Here is an 8540-nt window from a genome sequence, read left to right as displayed (position 1 = left end):
TTCTCCATGGATTTTACAGTGTCCCAAAACGTTTTGGAATTAGTGCTACAGGATGCAAATTTCTGTTGAAAAAGCTAGCCTTAGCTTTCCAAACTGACAGAGTATATTGGTTCCTGACTTCCCTGAAAAGTTGCATATCGCGGGGGAATCTGGCGGAAGTGTATCCAGCTGAACATGGAACTGACTGAGCGGACCAGTCCTTCATCTCCCTCCTGCAGGCAGTGAGAGTGGGCAGGTTCGCTGAGCAGTGGCAGCCATTTTGGAATGGATGTACTGGGACTATTCAATGGGTGCATCTCAATAGTCTAAAGTGGCTTCCTCTCTAATGCTTGTTCTCTTAATGAAATGAGGGTTGGGTGAAAGAGGAGCTGTCACCTATCCAGTTATTTTACAAAAGGCGACTAAGAAAGAGACAAAGCCACTTTATAGACAGTTGAAATGCATCCACTGTGCAACAACTGATATCCATGGTCTTTCATGATAAAATGCCAGTTTTACTGTACCAAGTGGAGTTTCTGAACTAATTAGAAAATTTACTTTTCTATCTGTTGGAATGCAATCGTAATCATGCAATAAGCTACGTATTTATTAAAAGTAATGGTATTGTCAATGTCCATCATTAAATGCCACAGTCACAGAGGAGGTCACTGCCATGCTGATGGAGAGCGCCTATCACAAGATCGAGCTGGACGGTATCCTGGTAACCAGGCGGTGCACTCACAAGGTTGACGTGGAGATGACTAATGACAAGAAGCTCCAGCAGCTGTCAGATTTGGCATTTTTTCTTTAGTTTTAATCATTGTTGTGACTGTTATCCCCACAGTTCTTAAGTTTTTGTGTGAGACAAACCAGTGCCTTGAGGCAGGTGACGATTGGCCAGTACTATGTGTCACAGGCTTGAGTCATTTGTTGACTGATGTTGTTGACTTCCTGACAACCATAGGACCTTGAGGGTCTCAGTTACAAATGTGCTTTGGGGTGCTAACCCAATAAGCAGGCCATTCCAGGAAGTCATGTTCCAACCCACTTTACTTCCTGTTGGCATTTCCTTTGTTAGACCCCCTACACACAGCTTGTAGAAAAGAAAAAAAATTCACCAATGAATTGCAACCTCGAGCAAACATACCCCATGATTAAGCTGGCAAGAACCAATGAAAGGAATTATTTTGTTTTTGCTGCCCTGTGTGTGAGCCTTATGCTACCCTTGATACTGGGGACAACATGTGGTGAGCCTTTGTCACCAGCCACAATGAGTTCAATCTCTGTGTGACATGCTGGTTTTTAGGGTCATGGCTTCAAATTGAGAATGGGGAGATGATAATTGAAAGTAGGGTTGCCACCTAAATAAACCATCAGGTGTTAAAAAAATAAAGAATCTGCCCTGATTGCTCAAAACAGAATCTAAATGTGCTCCTTTGTGGGGTAACTGACTGAACATGTTCTTAATCTGTTTGTTTGTGTCTCCCCCCAAAAATGTAACTGTTTGTAGCCGTTTGCTGTCATTATACCACTTTACAGAGATGAGAAAATATTTGCAAAGTTTAAATGGGTCCTCCATTCGTTCCCAGGGTCAGTGTGGTTGTTTGAGGCAGTGGACAGCGACCCTGTGTCAGTGAAGACCAAGAGTCCAGTCAGCAGGCTATTGCAGCTCAAAGTGGGCGTTCAGGTCACTGCATGGAGACTACTCCTTTAGTGATCACAACTACATAAGAGTGAATGCATCTCTAAACTGTTGTGCTAGCTTGATTTAATAATTGTCAAGTAAATATAAATGTTCCATTGTAGGCTCACTGACTTGGCTGCTTTGTATCCCCAGGTCATGCTCGCAAAGAACCCGGACTTCCAAAGGGGCCTGGTCAACGGGGCTCGAGCAGTCGTAGTGGACTTTCAGCCTGGGAAATAATAGATTTAATACCGACTGGGACTATGGTGGAAATTTCACACATGGGCCATTTATTCAAATAAAAATAAAATACATCCTTCCCTGCACTTCCTTGAGATAATCAGTGATCTGATACGACTGATTTGGTTCAAGCTATGCAGTGTACCCCCTGCTTTGTCCCGTACAATTGTGTTGGATCCTTGATAACACAAAGAGAGAAAGGAAGGATGCATCCTAAAAACATTCAAACAGAGACATGCGCACTCTCTCAATGGTGACGGACCTAGGGCTGTGCATGAGTCATACCTTTGATCACATTTAGAAAACTCTAACATCTCCCCTTGGCTTTGATGAATCGCCCCTGCCAAACTAATGTTACTATGTTGGTAAAGGCAATATCTCTGAAACTCCAGCTAACCTTGCTAATCACCATATTGCTTTTATATATCCACTCAAGGCCATGTTATTAAGGGGAGAGGAAAGGTGACATACTTCTGGATGAAATGGAATCCAGCTAGCCTCAGAAGATGGATGTCCATTTAGCGATTCTCATTAGAAATTCTCATTCACCCCACGTCTTGCCAGTAAACCACCAGACAGCGCCGGTTACTTATCAGCTGTGTTTGACCCTGTATGTTATTAGTCAGCCCACCACCGACTCTGCAGCTCTCCTCCTGCCCCAAGAACTGGCTCTCATTGCTCTGAAATGTGTCCGTATGATTGGCTAGACAGATGAGCCAAGCCCTCTGGGTAATTGAGTTCATTGGTCACCATCAGTGTCATCCATGTTTGCTTTCCCTCCCCTCGACTCCGAGGACGGTGTTGAAACAGACACAGAGTGATGTCACAAGATCATAACCTTGTGATAATTACAGCCTATATTCGCATTGAAGATATATCGCTTAGAGCTACACATCTCGATTCGGTACTCATGTGACTCATCCTCTCTGCAGCTATCCAAACAAAGCTGGTTTTCACTACACTTCAGGATGACTCATATCACGTGTATCAAATAGGTCTTCCTCTCTGTATGGCAGTTTTCCCACATTCTCAGTGTATATCTATGTGTCTCTGTATTTTGGGCATGTATCTTACCCACTCTGTGCGTGTGTTTTGTCAGGGCAAGACGCTGGACTGTGTGGAGATCTCCCTGGCGAGGGTCTTCGAGAGAGGCCAGGCCTACCTGGTTCTGTCTCAAGCCAGGAGTCTGGAGGACCTAAGGGTCATGGACTTTAATCCCTGTGTGGTCCGAGCCGACCCCGACGTGCTGTTCTTCTACAGGAAGCGGAGGAAAGAGTGATTACTGCTACAGGTAAGCGTTTCTGGCTGTGTGTATGACATTTCCATTAAACACATTGGTCTGGGAAAATTTCTTAAAAAATAAAAACCAACGAGGAACCAGAATGCGTTAAGACTTGGCAACATGGTCAAACTATACTGAACAAAAATATAAACGTAACAATGTAAAGTGTTGGTCCCATATTTAATGGGCTGAAATAAAAGATCCCAGAAATGTTCCATACGCACAAAAAGCTTATCTCTACAATTCTGTGCACAAATTTCTTTACATCCCTGTTAGTGAGCATTTATTCTTTGCCAAGATAATCCATCCACCTGACAGGTGTGGCATATCAAGAAGCTGATTAAATAGCATGATCGTTACACAGCCACACCTTGTGCTGGGGACAATAAAAGGTCACTCTAAATGGCATGCTGACTGCATGAATGTCCACTAGAGTTGTTGGCAGATAATTTTATGTTAATTTCTCTACCAGAAGCCGCCTCCAATGTAATTTTAGAGAATTTGGCAGTACATCCAACCGGCTTCACAACCGCAGACCACGTGTAACCATGCTAGCCCAGGACCTCCACATCTGGCTTCTTCACCTGCGGGATCGTCTGAGACCAGACAGCTGATGAAACTGAGGAGTCTTTTTGTCTGTAATAAAGCCCTTTTGTGGAGGAAAACTAATTCTGATTGACTGGGCCTGGCTCCCCAGTGGATGGGCCTATGCCCACCCATGGCTGCGCCCCTGCCCAGTCATGTGAAATCCATAAATTAGGGCCTAATGAATTTATTTCAATTGACTGATTTCCATATATGAACTGTAACTCAGTAAAATAGTTGAAATTGTTGCATGTTGCATTTATATATTTGTTCAATATACAAACATTTGAAGCAATGGGAAGTGTCCAAGTAGTTTCTCACATCTTCCTTTGTGTATTTTTTGGCTTTGCACCTCAGACAAAGTCTGAGGTGACCTTTACTGTTATCCTACTGTGTACTGCCACCCTGTGTTAGAAAAGGTTCATTGATGTCCATAAATCCAGCCGAGTTTAATCACCCCGTTGAGGGTTGGTCAGGTCCGGAATTAATGATGTGTGTCATGTCCAAGCTTCCACTACTCTGTGTCCAAAGCAAAAGGCTCAGATATCTTTCTCTCTGCAGGCCTCGGTGGATAAGTTTGTGGGCAGAAATAACAATGAGAACTATTGGTAAGGAGAAAATCCTCAACACCACACACATGATTCTGTTGGTATCCACACCACTTGATTTGAACATTTCCTTTGTTTATGGTTTTATGTCTTTCAAGTGATGGTCTCTATTTTTACAACCGTATTCATCAAGGACCTACACTGCCAGCAACTGTTTCTGTGACTGTTACTGTTTTGTTTATTATGACTTTGACCATGTGTGAACTTCTGAAATGATTAAGCAAATAAAAGTTGAACTACTTGGTGTACATTAAAAAAATGACTTATTAACCACTCTTGACAGCATATTGGACATTTCTACCAGTTTCAATTCAAGGTTTTGCTTAATATTTGGCCTATATTGTAAGGTCATAAACCAAAAGGAATGGACTTTGGCAGTTTTAGAAGCATATAGTTCAAAGTACAGTACCAGTCAAACGTTTGGACACACCTCATTCCAGGTTTTAAAAAAAACTTTTCTGCATTGTAGAATAATAGTGAAGACATCAAAACTATGAAATAACACATATGGAATCATGTAGTAACCAGAAAATAATTAAACAAATCCAAATATATTTGAGATTCTTCAAAGTAGCCACCTTTTGCCTTGATGTAAGCTTTGCACACTCTTGGCATTCTCTCAACCAGCTTCATGAAATTACCTGAATTCATTTAAATTAACAGGTGTGCCTTGTTAAAAGTTCATTTGTGGAATTTCTTTCCTACTTAATGTGTTTGAGCCAATCAGTTGTGTTGTGACAAGGTAGGGGTGGTATATAGAAGATAGTCCTATTTGGTAACAGACACATCTCAACATTAACTGTTCAGAGGAGACTCCACAAATCAGGCCTTCATAGTCAAATTGCTACAAAGAAACCACTACTAATGGACACCTATAAGAAGAGACTTGCATGAGCCAAGAAATATGAGCAATGGACATTTGATCAGTGTAAATCTGTCCTTTGGTCTGATGAATCCAAATTTGAGTTTTTGGTTACAACGCCATGACTGAGACACAGCATAGGTGAACGGATGATCTCCACCTGTGTGGTTCCCACCGTGAAGGATGGAGGAGGAAGTGTGATTGTGCTTTGCTGGGGACACTGTCAGGGATTTATTTAGAATTCAGGGCACACATAACCAGCATGGCAACCACAGCATTCTGCAGCGATACTCCATCCCATCTGGTTTGTACTTAGTCCCACTATCATTTGTTTTTCAACAGGACAATGACCCATAACACACTTCCAGTGTGTGTAAGTGCCATTTGACATGGTTTGGAATGAGTTGGACAGCAGAGTGAAGGAAAAGCAGCCAGCAAGTGCTCAGCATATGTGGGAACTCATGAAGCTGGTGGAGAGAATGCCAAGAGCATGCAAAGCTGTCATCAAGACAAAGGAGAATAAAATATATATTGATTTGTTTAACACTTTGTTTACTACATGTTATTTCATAGTTGATGTCTTCAGTACTGTTCTACAATGTAGAAAATATATATTTTTAAATAAATCAGAACCTTGGAATGAATAGGTGTGTCCAAACTTTTAACAGTGCCTAAGTGTCCATTCATTGGGTATATGGAAAATGGATACAATCCTATGACTTTGGGGCTCCTTGACGGCTACAGTACTTAGTGTAGTAACCAACTGAGGCTAATCATTCATGTAAGGGTCTCCTGGAGTCAAAGCAAGTACTGAATAGCCTATGTTTTCTCACTCAACATCCACAAACTAGATACATGGTCTGAACTGTAATGCAAAGACTGGAAGAAGTAGATGGACACAGGGTCTGCAGTGCTTAGAATTTTAACACAGTCCAACTGCAGAGTGGTTAGTCACCTGGCCTGTCTTCATTCACTGGCCACAAAATAGATCAGATAAGTTTTCAACCGTCACCAATACAAGCAGCAGGTCAGCCATATACAGTCAAATGCACATATTGAATGTCTAATGGCTCAGGTAGCTGGTGTATACAGAAAACAATATTTTGTCCAGAAGAAAAACAATATTAACAAGATCTGTGATTTATTAACATGAATAGATACAACACAGGCTGTGGTCTCAAGCCTTCCCTGACACTACAAATCTGTAGTATTTAAATAGATTCCACAGCTGCAATAAACTACTAGAACTGACAGATAATGGAGGAGAGGTTAATTTGACGTTGGGGAAGAGATTGTGCGCTACCAGTGAGAGAAAATAAGAAATAATCAATTAGTTAAACACGATAACTATATTGTAACTATATTGTAACACTTACGGTGCATTCGGAAAGTATTCAGACCCCTTGACTTTTTCCACAGTATTCTAAAATGAAAAAAAAAATGAATTTTTTTTTAGTCTACACACAATACTCCGTAATGACAAAGCAAAAATAGATTTAAAAAAATTGTTTGGCAATGTATTCAAAATATAAAAGAATACACCTTATTTACATACAGTTGAAGTCAGAAGTTTACATACACCTAAGCCAAATACATGTAAAAACTCAGTTTTTCACAATTCCTGACATTTAATTCTAGTAAATATTCCCTGTCTTAGTTAGGATCACCACTTTATTTTAACGTGAAATGTCAGAATAATAGTAAAGAAAATGATTTATTTCAGCTTTTATTTCATTCATCACATTCCCAGTGGGTCAGAAGTTTACATACACTGAATCAGTATTTGGTAGCATTGCCTTTAAATTGTTTAATTTGGGTCAAATGTTTTGGGTAGCCTTCCACAATGTTGGGTGAATTTTGGCCCATTCCTCCTGACAGAGCTGGTGAAACTGAGTCAGGTTGGTAGGCCTCCTTGCTCCCACGCGCTTTTTCAGTTCTGCCCACAAATGTTCTATATGATTGAAGTCAGGGCTTTGTGATGGCCACTCCAATACCTTGACTTTGTTGTCCATTTTGCATTTTGCCACAACTTTGGAAGTATGCTTGGGGTCATTGTCCATTTGGAAGACCCATTTGCGACCAAGCTTTAACTTCTTGACTGATGTCTTGAGATTTTGCTTCAATATATCCACAATTTTCCTTCCTCATGACCTCATCTATTTTGTGAAATGCACCAGTCCCTCCTACAGCAAAACACCCCCACATCATGATGCTGCCACCACCGTGCTTCACGGTTGGGATAGTGTTCTTCGGCTTGCAAGCCTCCCCCTTTTTCCTACAAACATAACGATGGTCATTATGGCCAACAGTTCTATTTTTGTTTCATCAGACCGGAGGACATTTCTCCAAAAAGTACTATCTTTGTCCCTATGTGCAGTTAGCAATTAGCTACTCTTTTTTGATAATGATGATTAGATGATAGTTAAGCAACTAGATTTGTTCAAATAATCTACTTCTAAAGCTAGTTTTCATTACATGTTTCATACCTAGGTGCAGTGGTGATTTTAGCATGTAAATCTTGGTGGGGCAAACTCCCCTCAAATGTTATGCATGCCATCAATACCACTACACAACAACACTAAACAATACATTAATTGGACTATACCAGTGACAAAAGGTGCACACAAACTGTTAGAGCCTACATAAAGCTGTCCCAACAGCAGATTCCCAACACCTTACCACTGCTACACCTGGTCATCAGCAGAGCCTTGTCTGGCAACGAAACAGTTAATTCAGAATCATTTACTGCCTTTAAAAAAAACAAATTGCTGATATGGCTTACTTGCACAATTGTGGTTTCTACTGACAATTGAGATGTACAAACTATGGCATAAGAGAGCGAATAAGAGGCAATCCGTAATTTCGATTAAGACATGAGCGAGCTATGACGGATGTAGTCAATATAACTTTGTTCAGCACTTTTGAAATATACAGCGACTGAACAGTTATTACAGTATTCTCCCTGTACACCAAGTCAGAACCGTAGGATAAAAAAGGGGGCATATAAGCAGACAATGAAAGCTCTTACAATCAGATATAAGCTAATAGGCTACATGTGCACCACCAAGTCAGAACAATAGGCTAAATTATGAGGGGGAAAAGGGACCAAATTATTAGGGTGAGGCACAGCTTACATTTACTATTACTTTCTTAGCTACAGTATACATATCTCCCTAGCATATTACATCCTTTATGCAGCAGCATTTAATACATTTTTGGACTCATGTTGTGCTGTGCTCACTTGAACAGGAAGGCAGTCCTTCGTGGCACATTTTGTCATCAACGTCTCGCATTCTCTGG

Source organism: Oncorhynchus tshawytscha, linkage group LG10, assembly GCF_018296145.1.
Source record: "Oncorhynchus tshawytscha isolate Ot180627B linkage group LG10, Otsh_v2.0, whole genome shotgun sequence".
NCBI classification, from domain to species: Eukaryota; Metazoa; Chordata; class Actinopteri; order Salmoniformes; family Salmonidae; genus Oncorhynchus; species Oncorhynchus tshawytscha.
Note: the sequence above shows the minus strand (reverse complement) of the source record.